We start from the raw sequence: 12,568 nt of genomic DNA on the forward strand, positions 1-12,568 counted from the left end.
TCCTGTTGCCATGGTGACAGGCCGGGCTCTCACGATGACATCGCGAGTGCCGGCTGGAGACACAGAGGGAGTGCGGTCCCTCTGTAAACTCTTTCCTTGCCGCGATCTACTTAGATCGCGGCAGGGAAGGGGTTAACAACGGGGGGCACATCTCCGATGGCCCCCCGCTGTTGCAGCGGGACGCCGGCTGTGACTGACAGACGGCTCCCGCTGTGGGATAGCACGGGATCATATGTGATATCGCGCTATCCCCAGGACGTACCGGTACGTCCTGTTGCGGGAAGTACCAGGCTCCCAGGACGTACCGGTACGTCCTGGGGCGGGAAGGGGTTGACACTATAAACACAAAAATAAAGGAATAGACCGGTTAACTGGGAAACGCTCAGTGGCTTAACATCAGCCCACTCTCTTATCAGTAAACCCTTCAGTAACAAACACTGCACATTCTTTACACAAGGCCTTTGACTATACACAAAGACTGACGATTATATTCAGTGATCAAGACCAAGAGTGTCTGGAGCCTTCAGCAGACACACAACACGGCTATAATTCTCCGCGTATCCCTTTCTACATATGAGAACATAACACGCTCGATCATACAGGTAAATACGCCTATTTTAAACCCTGCGTATCCCTCCTTACGTATGAGAGCACATAACACGCTCGATCATACAAGTGCATATGCCTATTTTAAATTTACCTGGCCTCGCTCTACAAGTGTAGTAGCGCAAACCGTGCACTATTACATAGGAGAATACGCCCTGGGCGCGCTCCCTCAGGCTTATGCAGCCAAGTCCGCCCTTCTTACACATTAACCCTCGCAGAATCTGTCTCTTGGTCTTGTATACACAATCTTTAACCGTCTCAGACACAACATTCACAGCATTCAAAATACCCCTAGACAGGTTACACGGTGGTTTTTTCCAAGTAGAAAGAACTATATTACCTGCCTTTCAGCGATTTATCACTCTGGATGAGATATGGGCAGATTAACAGTTAGAAGTCAGCTCACATCGGTAGATTAACATAAAGCAATCTTACCGTGTTCTGTAGATTTTCGGGCCCCTGAGTTCTGCGTGTTATCTGCTGATCTCTGTATCGTTCCAGAATGAAGAAATCAAAAAAAGAATCTACTCGGCCCACCCAGGGACGCCAATTAAACTGGATCATATTTTCCTCCAGCAGGTTTCAGGGTATTCTGTAGCTTCCTAATTGTATAGTGTGCACACATAATGAAAGAAACCAATCGGACACAAGTCATCAGCCTTGAATCTCAACCAGCTCTTCTGAGTTATAATCCTCAGAGCCCTAATTTATTGAAACACATAATACCTGCCCTTTATGGGCGTGCAACAGATTACATCAGTAACATATACATATTCTTATTCGCTGGGTCATAGAGAATTCCCCGCCTCCCCCCACCTTCTCTCAAGTCAAGTGTAGTGTGGACTTTGTCCTCTCAGCATGCGGTCTCAGTGTATATGGCAGTCTTTGTTTAAGAAGTTTCTGTGTGTGTGTGGGGGGGTGAGTTTCGGTGTAGGGGAGGTAGGGCTGGGGAAACACACAGTATAGGAATGTGATTTAACTCTTTCCTTATGCAGTGGAGCTTTATATTAGGCTGAAGTTATAAAACACACATCTTTCACCATAGAAAATGTACTTTAAAATGCGCCTCACTTGCAGTCTAAAAATGCTTTTATAGCTAAATGAGAGGTGGACTTATCCGGTGCCAGAAGGGTTAATCCGGTGGTGAAAGAGTTAACCCCTCTGCACCTGTTGTCCACATTAGCCTTCAGCAGGTTTCTTGCTTCTCCATGTTACTTTCTGGAGCGGCGTCCAGGGATATCCTTGCACCGTGTTTGCAAGTACGGTCAGGCTGGATAACTGAGTATAAAAGTAAAAATAAAAACTATCCCGCGCCTTGGCAGAAAACCAATCTTTTTTTATTCTTATTAAAACAACGCGTTTCGACACGGCATGTGTCTTTTTCAAGTTCATCATGAACTTGAAAAAGACACATGCCGTGTCGAAACGCGTTGTTTTAATAAGAATAAAAAAAGATTGGTTTTCTACCAAGGCGCGGGATAGTTTTTATTTTTACTTTTATACTCAAACATCTTTCACCATGCCATTGTCCAGCAATTACCATAATGAAATTATGCAGCCATTAGCCTCTATAGAGTTAAATCACTATAGCTGTGCAACACTTCTAGTTTATTACAAATCAATAGATATTTTACGCTAACTAATCATCATGTCTACTACAGTAGTGCATCAATTTTTGTATTACGCACCTAGCCCTCTTCCCAGCCTTTTAATAATAGCATTCTCAACCTGCAGTGCCGTACAACCAACTCTCACCGTGAAATTGCTCTCTAACATTTCCTAGCCTACTGCAAACGACTTTAGTTATACCGTTCTGTGTCTGCAGTGCATAACACAGAGTGTAGGGACATAGCCACTTCTATAGGAAAAGTTATACACTATACAGTCCTGATCCTCCGTGCAAAAACCCCAACACTCCTTCTTAGGGCTACATCTGACCGTGTGCATTATAGTTGTGGCTGGCTGGGAGTGGTCGTGCATCAATTTTTGTATTACGCATCTAGGCCTGTTCCCAGCCTTTCAGTAATAGGGTTCTCAGACTGCAGTGCCTTACAACTAGCTCTCACCAGAAAATTGCTCACTAACATTTCCTGGCCTACTGCAAACGACTTCAGTTATACCGTTCTGTTTCTGCAGTGCATTAGACAGAGGTCTCACCGCTAAACAGTACTGTAATATTTCCTGGGCCACTGCAAAGTATTTCAGCTCTGCAGCTGTGCAGAGCGTCTCACAATACCCTTTCCTTGGTGGGGTTGAGGCAGCCACAGTTACCAGCACTATCCACTGGCTTTAGAGTCTTCTCCCAATCCATATAGCCTTTTTTATCTACAAGTCTCTGCGAGTGGTAAATTATCCCTAGGTAACAGCATAGTAATTTCAAGTCACAGCATGGAGCCTCCACTATCTACAAGTCTCAGTGTGCTGTTAGTTAAGCCACAGTTGTCAGTGCTGTACAGTGGGGTAATTTATTTGGGCCCTGCTCTATTCTTAATCCCCCATGATGAGGAGTAGGGGTAAGGGTCTAGGACGAGGACGTCCAAGTAAGGGTGTGGGCACAATCCGAGTTCCTGGGCATGGTGAATCACAGCCAGCTGCTGCGGGATTCGGAGAGAGGCAAGCTTATGAGCTCCTCAGCTTTATATCCCAATTTACGGCTCCGCATGGTAGACTTTTATTACAAACAGAGCAGTGCGAGCAGGTCCTGTTGTGGATGGCAGAAAACGCCTCCAGCAATTTATCGACCACCCAGTCTTCTATGCAGTCCACTACTCCCGGGCTAGGGAGTAATTCTGAATCCTCTGGCTGCTGCTCCTCCTTCCTCCCAGCCTCCTCACTCCATGAAAATGACATATTGAGCAGGCAGACTCCCAGGAACTGTTCTCGGGTCCCTGCCATGAGTGGGAAAAAAACGGTTCCTCTCTCACCTGAGGAGTTTGTTGTGACCGATGCCCAACCTTTGGAAAGTTCCCGGAGTCCGGGTGATGAGGCTGGGGACTTACAGCAACTGTCTTGAGCTTTTTGTGGATGAGGATGATGAGATACAGTTGTCTGTCAATGAGGTATTAGTAAGGGCAGTAAGTCTGTGGGAGGAGCGCACAGAGGATTCGGGGAAGAGCAGCTGGACAATGAGGTGACTGACCCCACCTGGTTTGCTAAGCCTACTTAGGACAGGGCTTCAGAGGGGAAGGCAAGTGCAGCAGCAGGACAGGTTGGAAGAGGCAGTGGAATGGCCAGGGGTAGCGGCAGGGCCAGAGTGAAGAATCCCTAAACTGTTTCCCAAAGCACCCCCTCACGGCAAGCCTCCGTGCAGAGGGCTAGGTGTTCAAAGGTATGGATGTTTTTTAGTGAGAGCGCGGACGGCCGACAAACAGTGGTACGCAACCTGTGTCGCACCAAGATCAGCAGGGGAGCCACCACTACCAGCCTCATCACCACCAGCATGCGTAGGCCTATGATGGCCAAGCACCCCACAAGGTGGGACAAAGGCCATTCATTGCCTTCGGGTCACACCACTGCCTCTTCCCCCATGCCCCAACCTGCCACACAGATCCAATCCCCCTCCCAGGACACAGGCATTAGCGCCCCCCGGCCTGCACCCACACCCCCACCTCCACCGTCCTCCACTCCATCCAGCAATGTCTCTCAGCGAAAGCGCAAATACGCCGCCACCCACCCGCACGCACAAGCTTTAAACGTGCACATTGCCAAATTAATCAGCCTGGAGATGCTGCCATATAGGCTTGTGGAAACGGAGGCTTTCAAAAACATGATGGCGGCGGTGGTCCCACGCTACTCGGTCTCCAGTTGCCACTATTTTTCCCGGTGTGCCGTCCCAGCCCTACACCAGCACGTCTCCCGCAACATAAATCGTGCCCTCACCAACGCTGTTACTAGGAAGGTCCACTTAACCACGGAAACATGGACTAGTACTGGTGGGCAGGGCCACTATATCTCCCTGACGGCACATTGGGTGAACTTGGTGGAGGCTGGGACCGAGTCATAGCCTGGCACCGCTCACGTCCTACCCACACCCAGAATAGCGGGTCCTACCTCAGTGCTGGTATCTGCGGCTTTTTATGCCATCTCCTCTAAACTCTCCCCCTCCTCCTCCTCTGCCACCTCTACATCTCAATTAAAAAGTGTGAGCACGTTGCCAGCAGTCGGTAGCGTGCGGCACGGCAAGCGTCAGCAAGCCTTGCTGAAACTAATCAGCTTAGGTGACAAGAGGCACATGGCCTCTGCAGGGTCTGACAGAGCAGACCGACCTCTGGCTTTTGCCGCTGAGCCTCCAACCGGGCATGGTCGTGTGTGACAACGGCCGTAACCTGGTGATGGCTCTGCAGCTCGGCAGCCTTACAAACGTGCCATGCCTGGCCCACGTCTTCAATCTGGTGGTTCAGTGGTTTCTGAAAAACTACCCCCACTTCTCTGACCTGCTCGGCAAGGTGAGCCGCATCTGCGCACATTTCCGCAAGTCTATCACAGACGCTGCCACCCTCAGGAACCTGCAACGTTGGTTTCAGCTGCCAGAGCACCGACACACTGGAATTCTACGCTGCACATGTTGGCCTGGCTGTACGAGCAGCGTAGAGCAATAGTGTAATACCAGCTGCAACATGGGCGTGGTAGTCAGCCTCTGCAATTCTTTACTGAGGAGTGGGCATGGATTGCAGATATCTGCCAGGTCCACGGAAACTTTGAGGAGTCTACCCACATGGTGAGCGGTGATGCAACAATCAAGAGCGTTACCATCCCGCTGCTTTGCCTGCTGAGAAGTTCGCATAAAGGCCGACGCTTTGCGGTTGTGACAGGATGATGACGACGAGGACGACGAGAAGGATGAGGGGGACGAGGAGGAGGAAGACGAGGACAAAGAGGACGAGGACGAAGAGGACGAGGACGAAGAGGACAAGGACGAAGAGGACGAGGAGGACTAGGAGGACGAGGAGAAGGACCAGGAGGACCACTAGGAGGACGAGGACGAGGAAGACGAGGACGAGGAGGAGGACGAGAAGGAGGACGAGGAGGAGGACGATGAGGAGGACGAGGAGGAGGAGGAGGACAAGGAGGACGAGGAGGAGGACGAGGAGGAGGACGAGGAGGAGGAGGACGAGGAGGAGGTCGAGGAGGAGGAGGACGAGGAGGAGGACAAGGAGGAGGAGGACGAGGAGGAGGACAAGGAGGAGGAGGACGAGGAGGAGGAGGACGAGGAGGACGAGGACGAGGAGGAGGAGGAGGACGAGGAGGACGAGGAGGACGAGGAGGAGGAGGAGGACGAGGAGGAGGAGGACGAGGAGGAGGAGGACGAGGGGGAGGAGAACGAGGAGAAGGAGGACGAGGAGGAGGACGAGGAGGAGAAGGAGGATGAGGGGGAGGAGGACGAGGAGAAGGAGGATGAGGGGGAGGAGGACGAGGAGAAGGAGGATGAGGAGGAGGACGAGGAGGAGAAGGAGGACGAGGAGGAGGAGGAGGAGGAGGAGGAGGACAAGGAGGACGAGGAGGAGGACGAGGAGGAGGAGGACGAGGAGGAGGAGAAGAAGGACGAGGAAGAGGAGGAGGACGACGAGGAAGACGAGGAGGAGAAGGAGGACGAGGAAGAGGAGGAGGACGACGAGGAGATTGAGGAGCAGTAGGACGAGGAAGACGAGGAGGAGGAGGATGATGATGAGGAGGAGGAGGACGAGGAGGAGGACGACGAGGAGGAGGACGAGGACGAGGAGGAGGACGAGGAGGAGAAGGAGGATGAGGGGGAGGAGGACGAGGAGAAGGAGGATGAGGAGGAGGATGAGGAGGAGAAGGAGGACGAGGAGGAGGATGAGGAGGAGAAGGAGGACGAGGAGGAGGACGAGGAGGAGGAGGAGGACAAGGAGGACGAGGAGGAGGAGGACGAGGAGGAGGAGGACGAGGAGAAGGAGGACGAGGAGGAGGACGAGGAGGACGAGGAGGAGGACAACGAGGAGGAGGAGGAGGAGGACGAGGAGGAGGACGAGGAGGAGGAGGACGAGGAGGAGGAGGACAAGGAGGACGAGGACGAGGAGGACGAGGAGGAGGAGGACGAGGAGGAGGAGGACGAGGACGAGGAGGAGGACGAGGAGGACAACGAGGAGGAGGAGGAGGAGGACGAGGAGGAGGAGGACGAGGAGGAGGAGGAGGACGAGGAGGAGGAGGAGGACGAGGAGGAGGAGGAGGAGAAGGAGGACGAGGAAGAGGAGGAGGACGACGAGGAAGACGAGGAGGAGGAGGAGAAGGAGGACAAGGAAGAGGAGGAGGACGACGAGGAAGACGAGGAGGAGGAGGAGAAGGAGGACGAGGAAGAGGAGGAGAAGGAGGACGAGGAAGAGGAGGAGGACGACGAGGAAGACGAGGAGGAGGAGGAGAAGGAGGACGAGGAAGAGGAGGAGGACGACGAGGAAGACGAGGAGATTGAGGAGCAGTAGGACGAGGAAGACGAGGAGGAGGAGGATGATGATGAGGAGGAGGAGGACGAGGAGGAGGAGGAGGACGACGAGGAGGAGGACGAGGATGACGAGGAGGAGGAGGACGACGAGGAGGAGGACGAGGACGAGGAGAAGGATGAGGGGGAGGAGGACAAGGAGAAGGAGGAGGAGGAGGACGAGGAGGAGGAGGAGGACAAGGGGGAGGACGAGGAGGAGGAGGACGAGGAGAAGGATGAGGGGGAGGAGGACAAGGAGAAGGAGGAGGAGGGGGACGAGGAGGAGGCGGACGAGGAGGACGACGAGGGGGAGGACGAGGACGAGGAGGAGACACCTGGCCACACTGCAGAGGGTACCCATGCTGCTTGCCTCTCATCTGTTCCGCATGTATGGGCTAAAGTGGAGGAGGAGGATCCTGAAAGTAATCTTCCTAGTGAGGACAGCGATATGTTGCATACTGGTACCCTGGCACACATGGCTGACTTCATGTTAGTCTGCCTTTCCCGTGACCCTCGCGTTAGATGCATTCTGGCCAACACAAGAGTGATGCAATACCACAGGACCCTGGTGGAAAAAGTGATGCTAAAGTTCCCATCTGACAGCGCTAGTGGCAGAAGACGCAGTTCAGAGGGCCAGGGAAGGAGCGGGGATCAGGCAGCATGTCCAGTGCAGCCAGGGAGCACTCTTCAAAGCCTTTGCCAGCTTTATGACTCCCCAGCAAGACTGTGTCACCACTCCCCAGTCAAAGCTAAGTCAGAGGGATCACTGTAAAAAGATGGTGAGGGAGTACATAGCCGATCGTACCATTGTCCTCCATGATGCTTCTGCTCCACACAACTATTGGGTGTCAAAGATGGACACGTGGCGCGAACTTGCGCTGTACGCCCTGGAGGTCCTGGCCTGCCCTGCCGCTAGCAACTTGTCAGACATGGTGTTTAGTGCAGCTGAACAAAGGCTGGATTTCCCCAGACTTCTCTTCTTCACTGGCGGAAAGCAGTGGAACCTAATGATTCTTTTCGCTGCAACAGGAGAAAATTGCATCCTCTATCACCACAAAAGAAGGGGGGATTAGCTTTGTCAATCACTCTTGGATATTATTACTACTCCTCCTCCTCCTAAAACAGCATGTCATCACGCTGAGCTGCCAATTTTTCAGCGGCCCAAAAGGCTCTGTTTAAAAGATTTTTTTTGGAATTTATCAATGTTTCAAAAGTATTGATACTACTCCACCTATTTTGGGAAGACCCCCTGATTGGAAACTTCTGGGAGGACGTCTTTAATACCATCCACGCTATTTCAGGTGTACGCCTACCCCGTTTGCCTCAGCTTGCTCTCCTTCTTGTAGACTGTGATATAATCCCGACGATGAAAAGGAAATGGATATGTCACTTCCTCCTATCAGCAAAAAATACCATAGCAAAAAGATGGAGAGTGACCTCCCCCCTTCTATCAAAGATCTTTTAGATGCTACCGCAAACCATTACTGTTATGAGAAAATCTATGCAAAAAACAATAACTGTCTTGCTAAATTTAATCGAAATTGGAAATATTGGCAGCAATTTGAGTTAAAAAAGTTGTTTTAAAATGGTTTAAACTTCCTTTTCTGTACTCTATATCCTATACTTTACTCGCTAGAACACAACTACTAAGAATTAAATAAACTTAATACACATGTCTCTGTTAAAAATACTGAATATAAGCCAAGAGTGATAAGTTACTTATCATTGTATGAGAACCACATGGAAAATCTTTGTATATGCAATGTTATGTCTATGCTTCTCTATGAAAAAATTAATAAAAATTACTATTTAAAAAAAAAAAAAGCATTGATACTTTAACAGACACTAATTTTTTTTCACAGGGCTGCCTCCAGGCTCTGTTACAAATTAAGCAAAAGCGAGCTGTATCTTCAAAAAATGTTTAGGGGGGGGGGGGTGTGGCCTGGAAGGAGACCTGAATGGACGCACTCTAACACAGCTCTCCCTTTAACCTATAAAGCGACTATTTAGTGACGGGGAAAGAAGCCAAAATTCTCCCACTCATCTTCGGAAGCCCTCTTTAACACCCGCAGCATGCCCAAGAAAGAGAAAAAACTTCCTCCTAAGAGACTCACAGACTTTTATGCTACACGGAGCTGGGGTGAGGAGATGGAAGATGGCGGCCAAAGATTCCCGCGCTCCATAAGAGAGGAAGAGCAGCTGAATATCACACTCAGCTCTCCCGGAGAGGACACAAGCCGCCGCGGAAACAGAAGCCTTCCTAAACCCCTCAAGGTAGGACGAGCTTTCTCCTTACTCCCTCCGGAGACCCTCCGATGATTGCAGGTGCCGGCGGTATGACAGCCAGCCACGCGCACCGGAGCCTGGAGGATCCTCCTGCAGCCGACACAGCCAGCACCTCCGCTATCTCCCCAGCTGTATCCCCGGCCAGTTCCAACAGAGCCCGGATGGAACACAGCAGTGGAGCCTCTCCTGCTTCACATAGCTCTCTCCCGAGACTCCCAGCAGGGCCCCCCCCCCCCCCCCCCCGCAGTGCTCAGCAGCTCATCGGCTGCAGCTCGGGAGACCTCCTCTGCCCGCTCTGACAGTATCACAGAGTCCCCGATCTGGCCACTTACCGGGTTTGCTGTAAATCTACCAGAACAGTAATAGGCTTCCCAAAGTGACAAGGAAGCACATCATGAGGCTCTCATATGTCCTGGACTCCAAAGCACAGCAGAAGAAATAGACTCTCACAGGCACTCTTGCTCTGCCTTGAAGTCCACTACGAATGAAGTGCTTCCTCTCTGCAATAAGCCTCAATCTTTATACTCAGAGGCAACCACAAACAAATGTAATAAACAATCAGAATCTAATGCAGGAATTAATCCAAGCGCTATTCCACAAAAAAATATCCAATATCCATATTCCTGAAAGATCCAAAAAACACAGCACGAAACCACCACACTCTCTTAAAGTCACACGACCTCAGTAATACAACATACCTTGAGAGAGCCCCGGATGATCCGCCATCTACAACCAATAATTCCCCCTCAAGCTGGGCATGCATAAATCCCACCGATCCTCCACCCCCTACTCTCACGGGGACAAACAGCAAAAGGGGACCACGGTGCTCGCTGTCCAATATGGCAACAACAAAGAACAACAAATCAAACTCATCCAGCCCATTAAAACAGAGAGCCCGCTACTCCTCTAATCCTGACCTCTCGCAAGAATTGACTCTACAAGATATCCCAGCTATCAATCAGGCAGCCTCTGAATTGTTCATGAAAGAAGCTATGCTGGCATTACAGACCTCAATACAAAAAAACATCGCCACAAGCCTGGCCGGCATAAATGCATCGGTAGAGGATCTGGGAGGCCGAGTAGATCACACAGAGCGCAAAATGGGAGAATTCGCATCAGCCCATAACTCATTGGTGGACTCACATAACAATCTGGAAGATGAAGTCAAAACCTTGCGAAACAAACTGGCAGACATCGAATATAGAAATCGCCAAAAGAATATCAAGTTTAGAGGCATTTCAAAAATGATCCCGCCTGCTGAGCTTACTGAGTTTCTCCAGGGCTTGATATGAGCGGTTATTCCGCAATGTTCTCCTATAGATCTTACAATCGACCGAGCACACAGACTTCCAAGAGCCCAGAACATCTCGACCTGCTATCCACGAGACACAATCGCCCAAATACACTTCTTCCACATTAAAGACCAACTAATGTGGGCCTCAAGACAACTGCCGGCTTTACCAGCTCCTTTTCAGAACATCACACTCTTCGTCGACCTCTCTCAAGCGACAATAACAGCCAGGAAGAAGCTTGTCCCTGTAACATCTACTTTATCAAACCACGACATAAGATATAAATGGGGCTTTCCAACAAAAATCATTATTACAAAGAGCGGGAAAACCCATGTAATCGTCACACCCGAAGAAGGTATAGAGCTTCTGCAGAAATGGAACATGCCTTCCCCAACACAACCGTACCAAAACAAGACCCAAGAGAACAAATCGTCTCCCAAGATTCCTCAAGAGTGGAGAAGCACAAGCTAAAGAGTCTTCCCGCGGATTCCCGTTTGACAACCACAGGTTTGCAGCACTTTTCTTGCAGACTTTCCCCCAAGTTTGCGCAGTATGACTCACTGCTCAATTGTATGTTTTTCTTTAAGCGCACCTCAAATGTTTCATGTTTTCTCAAAGGTATCTCATAGTGTAACATTATGCTATTCTAAACTGCATTTCTGGGCATCTATACTGTCGATTCACAGCACTGCTAACGCATTACTATTATATATCAAATGGCGTTGAAGGTATTGTCCCTTAATGTAAAAGGTCTGAATAGCCCTTACAAAAGATCTCTCCTCTGGAGAGAAACTAAAAGGTCTAAGGCCTCATGTCCATGGGCAAAAGAAGAATTAAAATCCGCAGCGGATTTTAACTCTTCTCCTGCACGCGGACCCGCGTCCCATAGGGATGCATTGACCACCCGTGGGTAGATAAATACCCGCGTATGGTCAATAAAAGTGATTTTTTTAAAAATGGAGCATGAAAAAATCTGGACCATGCTCCATTTTCGTGCGGGTCTCCCGCGGGGACGGCTCCCGCAGGCTTCTATTGAGGCCTATGGAAGCCGTCCGGATCCGCTGGAGACAAAAATCGGAATTTACTCACCCGCTCTGGTTCTTCCCTTCGCCGCGGCTCCATCTTCTCTCCGTCGCGGCCGGATCTTTTTTCTTCGGGCCGGCGCATGCGCAGGGCACGTCACCGACGTGTCCTGCGCATCCGCTGGGCCGAAGAAAGAAGATCCGGCCGCGACGCAGAGAAGATGACGCCGCGGCGAAGGGAAGATCCGGAGCGGGCGAGAGGTGAGTTTATTCTTATTTTTATGCCTCATGTCTGCGGGGCAGGAGGGACCCGCTACAGATTGTCCATGGAGAATCCGTAGCGGGCCTGATTTTCCCCATGGACATGAGGCCTAAAGCTGACAAAATCTGTACACAGGAGTCCCACTTCCAGAGATCAGACACCACTAGACTATCAAACAAAGAGTTCCCCCAAATTTTCTATGCTAACGGCCCTAAGAAAAAAGCGGGAGTTTTTATTGCAATAAAAAAACGATCGCCTTCCAACTGATACGGGAGCTGCAGGATGATAAAGGGAGATTTGTTGCTTTGTCGTGTAAGATTAACAATATGACATTTACCATAGTAATGAGCCTTCCTAAATGTGGGCCTCAAAAAAATCTCTCACCTGGTAGAAGGGAAACTCATAATTTGTGGGGACTTGAATATCATTCAAAAACCAGTATTAGACTCCACATCGAGAAGCAACAGACCTCCCCCCCATCTGTCTGAGTGGCTTCAAAAGGAGGACCTGTATGATGTATGGCGATGCAAACATGCCTCCGAAAGAGATTACACATTTCACTCGCACAGACATAACACTTATTCCCTTATCGACATGTTTCTATCGACCAAATGGCTGCTACCGATGATAGTCAAATGTGAAATAGGGGATATTACCTGGTCAGATC

General features: G+C 50.3%; 1 pseudogene; it reads left to right on the forward strand.

Annotated features, from left to right (window-relative positions):
* Window positions 1-6,263: 6,263 nt before the first annotated feature.
* Window positions 6,264-11,088, forward strand: LOC136582050 (sarcoplasmic reticulum histidine-rich calcium-binding protein-like; annotated as a pseudogene).
* Window positions 11,089-12,568: the final 1,480 nt, after the last annotated feature.

The sequence above is a fragment of the Eleutherodactylus coqui genome, chromosome 1, assembly GCF_035609145.1.
Source record: "Eleutherodactylus coqui strain aEleCoq1 chromosome 1, aEleCoq1.hap1, whole genome shotgun sequence".
NCBI lineage: Eukaryota > Metazoa > Chordata > Amphibia > Anura > Eleutherodactylidae > Eleutherodactylus > Eleutherodactylus coqui.